The sequence below is a fragment of the Lontra canadensis genome, unplaced genomic scaffold, assembly GCF_010015895.1.
Source record: "Lontra canadensis isolate GAN:19392208 unplaced genomic scaffold, GSC_riverotter_1.0 scaffold11, whole genome shotgun sequence".
NCBI classification, from domain to species: domain Eukaryota; kingdom Metazoa; phylum Chordata; class Mammalia; order Carnivora; family Mustelidae; genus Lontra; species Lontra canadensis.
In genome coordinates this window covers 7,901,186-7,914,492 of record NW_022631005.1, presented here as the reverse complement: position 1 = coordinate 7,914,492, position 13,307 = coordinate 7,901,186, and positions in this window count along the sequence as shown.

Here is a 13,307-nt window from a genome sequence, read left to right as displayed (position 1 = left end):
AAAAAGAAAGAAAATTCATTTGAATCGAAAGAAATAAAATTGCCTCTGCAGATGGTATCATCTTACCATAGAAATTCTAAACATACCACCAAACAAACTGTTAGGATATTCAATGAATGCAATAAGTTGCACAGTATAAAATCAGCATACAAAAATCAGTGTGTTCCTATATACCAACAGCAAATTATCCCCCCAAAAGATAATGATAATAAGGAAAACAATCCCATTTACAATAGGGATCTGTAATAAAAACACAAAATACTTAAAAATAAATTTAAACAATGAGGTGAAATATCTGTCCACTGAAAACTATAAGACTGATAAAAGAAATAGACACAAATAAATGATATGATATTCTGTTTTCATGAACTGAAGGAATTAGTATGGTTAAAATGTCCATACTACCAAAAGTGATATACAGATTCAATGAAATCTTGACCAAAACTCCAATGGCATTTTTCATAAAAGTATTAAGAACAATCCTGAAATTCATATGGAACCAAAAACTCCAAACAGCCTCAGCAATCCCGAGAAAGAACAAAGCCAGAAGCATCATACTTCCTGATTTCAAACTATATTACAAAGCTATAGTAATCAAAACAGTTTAAGACTGGCATAAAAACAGAAACAAAGATCAGTGGAATGGAATCAGAAGCCTAGAAATAAACCTATGCATATATGGTCAACTCATATTTGACAGGGGAGCCAAGAATACTCAATGGGGAAAAGATAATCTCTTCAATAAATGGTACTGGGAAAACTCAATATTCATATGGAAAAGAATGAAATGTAATTCACCATTCACAAACATTAACTCAAAATGGATTAAATGTAGGACCTGAAACCATAAAACTGATAGAAGAAAAACATAGGGGAAAAGCTCTTATTGGTCTTGGCATCAGTTTTATAGATAGGACACCCAAAGCACAAGCAACAAAATCAAAAATAAACAAGTGGGATTATTTTACACTAAAAAGCTTCTGCATAGCAGAAGAAATGATCAAAAAAATAAAAAGGTAACCTACAGAATGGGAGAAAATACTTGCAAACCATATATCTGATAAGGGGTTGATATCAAAAATGTATAATATACAACTCGATAGCAAAGAAACAATCCAATTCAAAAATGACCAAAGCCCTTGAAGGGACATTTTTCCAAAAAAGATATTCAAATGGCCAAAGGTACACGAAAAGTTACTCAATATCGCTAATCATTAGAGAAATGCAAACCAAAACCACAATAGATATCACCTCACACCTATTAGAATCGCTATCGTCAAAAAGAAAAGAGATAAGTTCTGGCAAGGATGTGGAGAAAAGGGATCCCTTATGCACTGCTGGTGAGAATGTAAAATGGTACAGTCACTATGGAAAACAATATGGAGGTTCCTCTAAAAATTCAAAATAAAACTACCATATGACCTAGCGATTCCACTTCTGGGCACATAGCCAAAATAGGATCTCTAAGAGATATCAATCTGATAGAAACAGAGAAAAAGATTGGTGGTTATTGGGGGTGGGAGGTGGGGGGAGACACGGTTAGGGGGAGAATAGAGAACATGGGTGAAGGTGACAAAAGGGTATAAAATTCCAGTCATAAAATGATTGAGTTCTGGGGGTGTAATACATAGCATGGTGACTATAGCTAACAATACTGTGTTGTGTATTTGAGAGCTCTTAAGAGCGTAGATTTTAAAAGTACATACAATAATTTGTAACTATGTGAGGTAAGGATGTTAACTAACCTTATTGTGCTAATCATTTTGCAAAATATACAAAATATATCATTACAGTGTATGCCATAAAATCATACCACATTATATGTCAATTATGTCCCAACCCGGGGAGAAAAAAGATGCTACTTTCATCTAATTTTACAACAAAAAATGATGAGCCATGCATGAAAATGATGAAGTTCTAGAACCTAGATGAGGTTTGGTGGGGTGAGGTCCGGAGCCGATGACCAAGAAAGAATTCTTGAGACATCTTTGGTGCAAAATGGTGGTTTATTAAAGCATGGGGACAGGACCCGTGGGCAGGAAGAGCTGCTGCACCACTATCCTGAGGAGTGGCTGATTATATACACAGGAATTGGGTAGGTGAGGACAAAGGGGATGATGTTAGTCTTTAAGGAATTTTGGAAGCAAGGTCTCCAATACCTTGTGGGGTTAGCTATTGTTGGGAGAAAGGTTATTTATTACCAGTAAAAAATCTTCTCGTGAGACCCTTTAGATGTATATCAGTGGGTCATATGCTTGGGAATGATTGCTGACACTATCTTGGAGGTTTAGAGATAAAGTTTCACATTTCTCCTATCAAGTGTCCTTGTTAGTGAGATTTGGGTTTAGAAGAAATTTAACTTTATTTACATTTCCTTCTGCCTCAGCCTCCTTCAGTTATTATGGAGGGGAGGGCAACATTAGGGCTTGAGGAACTGGAAATTTGTCTCTGGAAATTAGGCTATTGAAAAGATAGCTTCTTTGTTGTAAATCACTAGGACATTTGTAAACCGAGGGAGACTCTTGTCTTGCAGGATTGTGATCTCTCCAAATTAACTATTTGTTTTTCTTTTAGGGCAGCCAGGGGTACCTGAGGAATGTCACACATATTACTGAGGGGAGTGGGTGGAGAGGGGGTGCAAGATGCCAGCTTTTGCTTTGTCCTCAGCCAGCCTTCTGCTCCCTCATCAAAAAAGTACTCACTTTTTATCTATTCACCAGAGAACAAAGTAGTTTTGGGAAACTTGGTCAAATGAACGCCCAAGACAGGAAAGGAGACAAGTCAAAACATGCAATTAATAATTTTTTAAGAGTAGATTCCATTTTCAACATGATCTAACATCTATTCTAATATCCACTCTAAAAGACATTGGGCTAAATACATTTTTAAACCATTTTTTCTAATTTCCTTCAAAACATCTAGATGTGAGGCTCAAACTGAGGAACAAACACACTCAATTACTGTTCTGATGTTGGTGCTTTGTAGTCTCTCAGTCTTTTGAAACCCCATAATATTTTACTACCTCAGCAGATTTACAAGTGTCACCTCAGATTTACACTTTATAGAATATTTTCTGCCTCTTCTTCCAAATTGTTATGAAATCTTTGCTGTTAGCCTGTTAATTTTAAGGTTAATTAGAGATCACATCTTTCTGAGGGTCTGGCAAAATGCACACATGTTACCAGGGCAACTAGCCCACAGATTGTTACATGTACATAGAGTTTCTTGAGGCTATGGGGGAAGTAGAGAATTCAACCATTCAGCTTCCACAGTTAAGCTCAGCTGAATCTAATTTGATCTAAAGAGCACTAAATGGAGAAATACTGAAAGGAAAATTCTAATAAATTGAAGCTACAATTACAATAGTTTAATTACACAGTTAAATTTAAAAATATTAATCAGGGCCTTGCAGTAGTGGTTGTATAATGCCTGCATGTCCTCATTTATAAATCCATGTGCATGTGTCCTTTGAGGATAGAGACCCTGTTGAGCGAGTTTTTATCTCCAAATCCCTTCCAAAACCAGGCACACAATAAGTACTCAACAAGTAAACAAAGGGAGCCTTCTAAGCAAGGTTCATCTCTAGCAGGGTGTACAGAGACTGAGAAGTTAGAGAAAAAAAAAAAAGATTAGCTACAAGATGGTAACAAATCACAGACTATGGATAGATTACCCAATTCACAGTAAACTCACAGGGGCCATTTCTAGGGAATGATCTATTCCCTACTTTTGGGCAACATAGTCTTCCCACCCTGAATCACGTAATTTGAATAAGAACTAATGCCATCTCCATGGCCACACAGTATTTGTTGAAGCCTAAGTCTGTGACAGAAATCAAAGTCCATCCCAAGGACTTTTCAAATGGAAATGAAGGGAGAAAACTTTTGGGGTTTCACCTCAAAAGAGAATGGAAGAGAATGAAATCACCAACTGTAGAGAAACAGACATAAATTGAGAGAAAACTAGTGCTAAAACTTCTGGTTGTGCCCATCATGTATACTCCTGTCCTTCCAAATTTCATGAACCAACAAGTTCACTTCTTGGCCCACTTAATTCAAATTGAGTTTCTATCACCTGTCCTCAAAAGACCCCTGACTCAAATAATGAGTGATCCTTCCTAACTGAGAAGACCTGGAAATGCTCACACTGGAAGAAGGGGTGTGGTGATGGAGGAGATTGTGTTCATGTTTGGAAAGATCACCTGTGTTGCTTGATTGGTACCGTGTGGGTGTGTACATATATATGTGTATATATATAAAATATACACACACATTATTATATATGTGTGATTATATATATATATATATATATATATATATATATTCTTTTTTAATAATACCCTAGTGGAAGCCAGAGAATATCCCACCCCCTCCCAAAAGCACATGGATAATTTCCTCATCGGAAATATCAGTTTCTATAGGGCACTTGGATGGCTCAGTCACTTAAGCATCCAACTCTTGATTTCATCTCAGATCATGATCTCGGGGTTGTGAGATTGAGCCCCACATCAGGCTCTGCTCTCAGTGAGGAGTCTGTTTGGGATTCTCCTCTCCTTATCCCTCTGCACCACTCCCCCAATTCTTTCTCTGAAAATAAATAAATAAATCTTTAAAAAAAAAAAAAAAGTCTCAGCTTCTAACAAATGAGGCATCTGGGTCAGCTGAGAAAGTTATCCTCTACCACTTTCCCAAGAAAAATAAGATACCATGGAGTAGACTAAATACCTGTAGACTTAATCGGTCTAGTTATCTTTCTAAGGTCTCAGTAATTAATTCTCACAAAGACAGTTACTCATCACCAGGGCCTACTTGAATGAGATCATGGTTCTACTGTAACTTCAAAAACATAGCACTGCCCGGGCGCCTGGGTGGCTCAGTGGGTTAGGGCCTCTGCCTTCGGCTCAGGTCATGATCTCCGGGTCCTGGGATCGAGTCCCGCATCAGGCTCTCTGCTTGGCAGGGAGCCTGCTTCCTCCTCTCTCTGCCTGCCCCTCTGCCTACTTGTGATCTGTCTCTGTCAAAGAAATAAATAAAATTTTAAAAAATTTAAAAAAAAATAGTGCTGCCCAATCAGCCTCTGCAGTGTGATTCCTCCCTAACCCTCTCCAGCCTGGCTCTTTCACATTCCATCCCTCTTTCCCCAAAGTTAACAAATTAATTCTCTATCAGCACCTCCATTTTGCCCTGCCCCCTCCTCGGTAACTATACTATTTTCCAGCTAACTTTCATAATGACGATGGTGCAGCACCATCATTTACACAATAAACAATTAACCCTTCATATTTAGAAAAAAAAAAGGAGGTAGCATTTTTTTCTAAAGCCTTTCTGGAGTGGAACAATATTATCTACTACCGTTTACTAAAGGCCAAGTACTACATATATATACTCTGTACTATTTCTTTACTGCCATCACAACAGCCTTGGAAGACAGATAATTTAGGACTTACACATGACAAAATGAGGAACCAGAAGGTAAAGTAATTCAGCAGCTACTCTATCCAAGTATCTGTGAGCTTCCCGGAACTCTTCTTGGCATGATACATACATGATGAACTCATATGTTTGCAACCCACCCTCAAACAAGGTATGATGACCCCCTCTTATAAATAATGGAACTGGGGCTTACAGCTGTCATATAACCTTGCACAAAAGCATACAGCTATTAAGGAGGGGAGGGGACATCAGGATGGAGTTGTAGGTCTCCCTCATTCTAGAGCCCTTTCCCTTTCCACTGCATGCTACTTCCCCAGGAACTAGATTTAGTTCAACTGCTACAGGTCTGAGTCATGAAGTTCTAGGAGTCATAAGATTCTACATGTCATGAACTCTTGACTCAATCTTCCCTATGAGCCATTGTAGTCTATTTTCATAGGAGGAAGGGGACTTTATTTAAAATACTAAGCTTCATGTGGACTTTGGGCTCTTTAACTTTAAAAATAATTTTTGGTAGAAGTAAGGATGAGTAAAACATGCTAATATTAATTTAAGAGCTGTGACTCCTTAGTTATCTTAGCTATATGCATCCTTTCCACATTTCAAACTATCTAAACTTGGCATGGATCTTAACTAATTTCAAAGGAAATTTGCCTATTATCGCTAAGGATAAATTAAAATAGTCCCAATACATAATCCTCAGCCATGCATGTATGTGTGTGTGTGTGTGTGTGTGTGTGTGTGTGTATATATATACATATGTATATATATATACATATGTATATATATATATATATATTTAAGATTCTACTTTATTTACTTGAGAGAGAGAGAGCACACACATATATGAACAGTGCGGGGAGGGGCAGAGGGAGAGGGCAAAGCAGACTCCCCGCTGAGCAGGGAGCCTGACTCCAGGCTCAATGTCAGGATCCTAGGTTTATAATGCCAGCTAAAGACATCCGCTTAACTGACTGAGCCACCCAGGCGCCCCTGTTTTCTTTTTTTTAAAGATGTATTTGTCTTAGTGGTACCTGGGTTGCTTAGTCATTAAGTGTCTCCCTTTGGCTCAGGTCATGATCCCAGCGCTCTGGGATCAAGCCCTGTGTCAAGGTCCCTGCTCAGCGGGAAGTCTGCTTCTCCCTTTCCCACTCCTCCTGCTTATGTTCCCTCTCTCACTGTGTCTCTCTCTGTCAAATAAATAAATAAATAATTTTTAAAAAGATTTAAAATGGAGAGATGGAGAGGGAGAGTTCTAAGCAGACTGCAAACTCACGGAGCCCAAAGGGAGCCTCAATCTCACAATCCTGAGATCACAACCTGAGCCAAAACCAAGAGTCAGATGCTTAAGTGACAGTGCCAGCCAGGAGCCCCAATATATCTGTTTTCTGATCATCACCCTCAACTGAGTTTTTTGTTATCAGAAGTCCCACAGCAGGCTCAGTTTTAACTTCTATGTGTATCCCTAATTGCTGTTATGCAGTCTTCAAAGAATTGCCCACAATACACCAGTAAAATCTATTTTTTAACTTTTGAAGATAGTCCTAAGTCAAAACTGCAATTAGAGATGGTAGACATTTCTGGAATATATCATAGAACATTCGAAGGCAAGATTTTCTGTGCATCACCAGGGTACAAAAGTCCAAAACTGATTCAGGAACAATCTTTAGATGTTGAATATGAAAAGAGGTTAGTCTAGCACTTAAATGTTGATACTAAAAAAACATTGTAGGTATTGTTACTATTGGTGGCTAATCAAATGTGTGGGGAAGGGGGATATCAAAATATCAAAATTTCTTCCCATTCTTTGGGATATATAAAGTTTTAATTTTTTCATTCTCTTCTATTCCCTTTTTTCTTACTCTTTTTTTTAAAAAAAAAGGATTTTATTTATTTATTTGACAGACAGAGATCACAAGTAGACAGAGAGGCAGGCAGAGAGAGAGGGGGAAGCAGGCTCCCCACTGAGCAGAGATCCTGATGCAGGGCTCAATCCCAGGACTCAGATCATGACCTGAGCCGCAGTCAGAAGCTTAACCCACTGAGCCACCCAGGCGCACCTTTTCTTACTCTTTTATCTAAGGCATATTGTTATGATTTACTTAATAATTTAGTCCACACTACTGAATATCAAGACAGTGCCATGATGAAACTGAAGGAGAAATGTTATAAGCTAAAGACACTGGATACGAAACTGGATGCAAAGACCAATGAGATTTTATGTTGCCTTGCTTTTAGAGAGAGGGTATATCAGGTTTTATTTGTTCAAGAGTTTGTAACATTGAGTTAGGTTGGAGCATTTGGTCATTGCTGTTGTTGATTTTGTTTGAAACTTTGGAAAACAGAAAAGAGGGTATATTGATGTTGTACAGCCAAGGGGAAACTTCTGGGCGTTTTTCATGCTTTGGGTTCACTAGTACTTTCTAAAGCTTTTATTTTTGGAGAGTTTGCCATATTCTGAGTCCATGCCAGAAACTTATTTTCCTAGTTGCCCTTGCAGTCAGTATATAGGCATATAATTTGTCTATGACACTCAGAACTGCAAATCTTCAATTCAAATGCAGTGTGCAGAAACAGGCATCTCCATACAATCTGTTCCAGTAAGGTTAGAGCAGCTCTACCCAGCTGCAGAAATAACACTGACAGAGGTTCCGTGGTCTACTTTGCAGTGTCTATCCCCGGTGGCAGCCAAGAGATCTCTAGAAGAACAGCCCTGTGGTATGTGATATGAGCACTGTTTTCAACCATGTAGCATCCAAGTCTGATTCTCTGTCTCCCCAAGATATTCTGTGAACTACCTAGTAACTTTAATAAATTATTTTTCCACTCAAATTAACTCTGTGTCCTTACCTGGGATCCCAAGAATATAGAACCGAAGGCAAAAGCTGATACACTACTAATTTATTATTTGTGCCCTTATGAAGTTAGCACAACTGTAACTTTTCAGCTTATTAGAAAAGAGAGACTAAAAAGAAAAAAAATGTTGGCAGTAGGTGTGTGCTTTTTTTAATTTGTGTTTTGGAGCTATAGTAAATTTTTTCTAGTTTCTTGATACTCTTCAAGTTATTCTTCACTTCTTTGGTCTTAAGCAGGAATTTCTTTCATAATCTTAAAAATAAATATTTCTAAATGTAAAAATGAAAGGAAAGCAAGTCCCTGAGATCTGTAAGAAGGGGAAAGCAGAACATACCCAATCTCAGATGACAACTCATTCTGGAGATTAAACAGTAGAAAAGCTACAAGCAATTTGCCAGCAATTGAAGAGTGAATGAATAAACAAATTAGACAAATAAATGGATGATATGGATGAGTGGATGGAAGCATGATGGAGGTGCATTCCAATAATGGACATTTTTTGTTTCAAAGACTTAATTGCCAGTGTGATACACATTTCCAAGACAGGAATTCCCTTTCCATTGAGTCTCCTCTCTCATTCCTCTCCAAGTGAGGTAACTGGACTCCCCATTGCCTGTAGCCAATACAGGGGTCATTCTCACCAAGCTTTTTCTCCACCTATATATTAAAACCACACATACACATCCACGGCCCAAGTAGTAGCTCCCAACATGTGGGTGCTGCCCAATAACCCCCAGGAGTGAAATTCCCTTTAACAGGTTAGAAGTTCATTAGCTTGCATAACCCTGAACTTGATATTCAGCCATGTGAAAGGAGAAAGTTCTCCTTACACACACTGTTGCTGAGCCAGCACTGAGATAAACATTCTCCCATACTTCCTTGTGTTCATACCAACCACATCAACATATTTTTATAAAGGAAAGTGTTGATTAAAATGTCATTATACTAAAATTTTTAGTATTTGAATTTAAATCTTAAAAGATTTGTAAACTTTATCTTGAAAAGGTTTTATCCCACAGAAGTATCAAACCATACAGGTAATGAATACTATAGTTCACGGTCCTTAATACACAGGGCACAAATAAGATTCTGAAGAATATAATAAATTTCTTCCAGTTCAGTGCACTCTTTTTATTTTTTTTCCAAGGTAAAGAGATTCATATGGTGTCTCACAAGCCAAGAAACTTAGGGTGAGGTGGGTTCAATAAAACGTCATTTAAAATCAAATTTACACATGGAAACTCTCTGACTTTCTGTGGATTAACAATGGTGTAATATCAGGCAAGAGAGTTCACTTGGCTATAATTTTAAGACCCTTCATTGCCTTTGGCAGATATCAAATAACAGTCTATTTAAAGGCAATTCTACTTACTTGAATCAAGGGATAACCTCGAAAATAACATAACTGCAACCTCTGGAAAAAGATTTTTAAAATGCTTTCCTTCACTAGGACGGAAAAAACTAAATATATATACATATATATATATGAAGCTAATTCTATAAAACGTGACCTAAATCAACATAAAACTCTTCTAAGTAGAAAAGTGAGAAAAAAAGGGGGAGAGGGAAGGGGAAGGAAGGAAGGAAGGAAAAAAAGGAAGGGGGAAAAGGAGGGAGGGAGGGAGGAAGGAAATCCTGAAGTAATATGACCAAAGGAGCTCTTCAAATACAATAAAGAACAGTTGCTCAATAAACAGGTATTTGTTAGTGTACCTTAGGTTATATGAAAGTATTTGTACTACATATTAAATAAAAGCTACAGACTCTGCTTTTAAAAATTTTACAATCCAATAAAAGGGATGAACACTAGAGCATATAGTTCAATGAAAGCATGAGTGTGCATGTGTATGCATGTGTGTGCATATGTGTGTGAAAAATAAAGCTTCCCACTCTGTTCTTCATAAATCCACCCTAAACAGGGAAGGAGCTAAGAGAATGGTGTTTTTATCATCTTCATGAGTTGTGCACCCTAAAATTGGTCTTCTAAGTCTTATACCTGCTATGACAACAGCTATGCCATGATCTGCTGCTCACTTTCCTGATGTCTGGAAATTCCTGAACACAGCATTCTTGGAAGCTGCATGGGTCCTCTCCCTGACTGAATGAAGGTAGACCATACTTCAAGTCAAGCACATTCATTTATTCTCCACAAATTCACCATACACAATTGTATAAATGAGTCAGAATTTACTGGAGTTTGGTTAATTGACATTAAAACCATTTAAAGTGATACCAAGTATGACTTCTTTCATAGAACAAGGGAACAGTAAGCGAAATGTCACATTCATCAATCCCCAGTTCTCCATCTTGTTCCCTTATTGTGTGGTCTATGCTACTATCTAAGAGAGTAGCACAGCCCTCTCTACTTTCAGGAAACTTCCACCTAATGCCCACCAGAAGTGATTTATTCCATGATCTATTCTTCTCTCTCAAGACGCTCATTCTTTTCAATGAATCCATTAAACATTCCTGGTGCTCCAACAGGACAATTCATGGTGATCCTTGACTATCCACATCCCCCCAAGCAGCCAAGGATCAGAACAGGCACTCCGGGTTTGGTTTTCTAAGCAGTTCCCTTCCGATGTGAGTTACATATAGATACACATACACAAACACACACACACTACTTATAAATGCATATTTCAAAGGGAAATAATAATTTTTAAAGACAATTCTATAAAGAGGATGAAAAGGATTTTTTTTTTCATTTAAAAGTTCTCCTTCACAATGGAGTTACTAATTTACATTATTTTACAAAATCATATCCTTTCATTCCTCTCTATTTTCCTTTAAAAGTATTTCCACTGGACGGCCAAGGACCTTATTACTAAAAGTGATAATTTCTAAATATCTGTCTTCCCTTAATCCAAAAGTCCTAAAGTAATACCTTGATATTACTTACATACCACCCAAATGGCATAGAGAACAATATATTCATATTGAGATCCTGCTGTGATCCTGCAGGAGCTTTTCCCCGAAGATTTACTTAAATGCCATGCACACAAGACAAAATGAATTAACTGCCATTGAAGATTTAAATGCCCTGGGTGTTCCATATGTATATGAATATAGGTGGATAGAAATAAAAGATAAGCCCTTAACTATGTAGTTTTATTTTTATTTATTTGTATTTTTAGCATGTATTTTTAAATACTCATTCCTACAAATACATATGTGTGTGTCTATATACATATATACATATATATGTGTGTGTGTGTATATGTATATATATATATAGTTGCTTATCAAGCTGGCATTTAATAAATATTACCAACCAACCTTTGGAATACATCACACTTGAAACGGGCAGGATAGGATTTGTAAAACAATATCTCGAAATATCTTTATGAATTGGAATTTATGCTCCTGCACCTATTCTGCTCATGGCTTTACCTCAATATCTAAATAAAGACCAAGTTTTTAGAAATACAAATCAAACTGTGCATTCCTGTCAGGAATCAAGACAGAGAATTTTGAGAAGCAAAGTTTCAGCATTGGAGTATGTCATATATATATATATACATGCACACACACACACACACACACATATACAGGTATTCATACACACACACACACACAGGTATTCATTCAATGTCTGTTATTGCCACATCTCCAACAAATATCAAAATATCAAAATATTTACTTTTTTAAAAATAGAATGATTCTGGAGTTGGGCTGCCTGCATGCAAATCCTGGTTCTCCTACTCCCTAACTACGTGTCATCGAGCAATCATAGAACTCCTTTGCACTCCTACTCCCTGTCTATAAAGCAGGAATAATAATAGTACTTAGTAAAACAGGAAGAACAGTGTCTGCCATGTCATAATGCTGTATAAGAATAAGTTATTATTTATTTATTATGATGATTATTTTCATATATGTTATTATATTATATGTATAATAACCCTGTGTAACTGGATAATCAACTCATTTATTATTATATTTTGAAAAATTCCTTCAATAAAAATGTTTATGTATATGTTTGCATGAACCCACTCGCTTCTTGGGGAAAATCTGAATGTTTTATAATAGATTAGAAATATTTTGAACATCTGACTATATGGGCATCCTATTTATCAAGCATATACTATCAAGAACAAATTTTTTCATTGATTAGTTCATTTTTTTAAGGTTTTTATTTAAACTCCAATTAAACTCCAAACTGTTAACATACATTATAACATTAGTTTCAGGTGACAATATAGTGATTCATCACTTCCATACAGCACCCAGTGCTCATCACAAGTGTATTCGTTAATCCACTTCACCTATTTCACCCATCCCCAACCCATATCCTTTCAGTAACCACCAGTTTGTTCTCTGTCATTAAGAGTCTATTACTTGGTTCCTCTCTTTCCCTCTCTCTCCCTCTTCCCCCCACTTCTTCATTTGTGTTGTTTCTTAAATTCCACATATGATGAAAATCATATGGTATTTTTTTTCTCTGACATATGTTGCTTGGCATTATACCCTTTAGCTCCATCCATGTCATTGCAAATAGCAAGATTTCATTCTTTTTTATGGCTGAATAATATTCCAGTGTGTGTATATACCACATCTTATTTATCCTTTCATCAATAAATGGACAATTGGGCTATTTCCATAATTCGGCTATTGTAGTTAATGCTGCTATAAACCTCAAGGTGCATGTATCCTTTGAATTAGTATTTTTGCATTCTTTGGGTAAATACCTAGTAGTGCAATTACTATATAGTAGGGTAGTTCTATTTTTAACTTTTTTGAGGAACGTCCAGAGTATTTTCCAGAGTGACTGCACCAGTTTTCATTCCCACCAACAGTGCAAGACAATTTACCTTTCTCTACATCCTTGTCAATACCTGTTGTTCCTTATGTTGTTGATTTTAGCCATTCTGACAGTCATAGAACATGCTGAATTTATCAAACCTAGTATTTTACTGCAAATAGAAGCCCAAAGTTTTCAAAGATCCCTGTTTTAATCCAGCTAACATCAGATTTAAGGATAAAAATGCCCCATTTTGGAGTCCTTCATGCACCTAG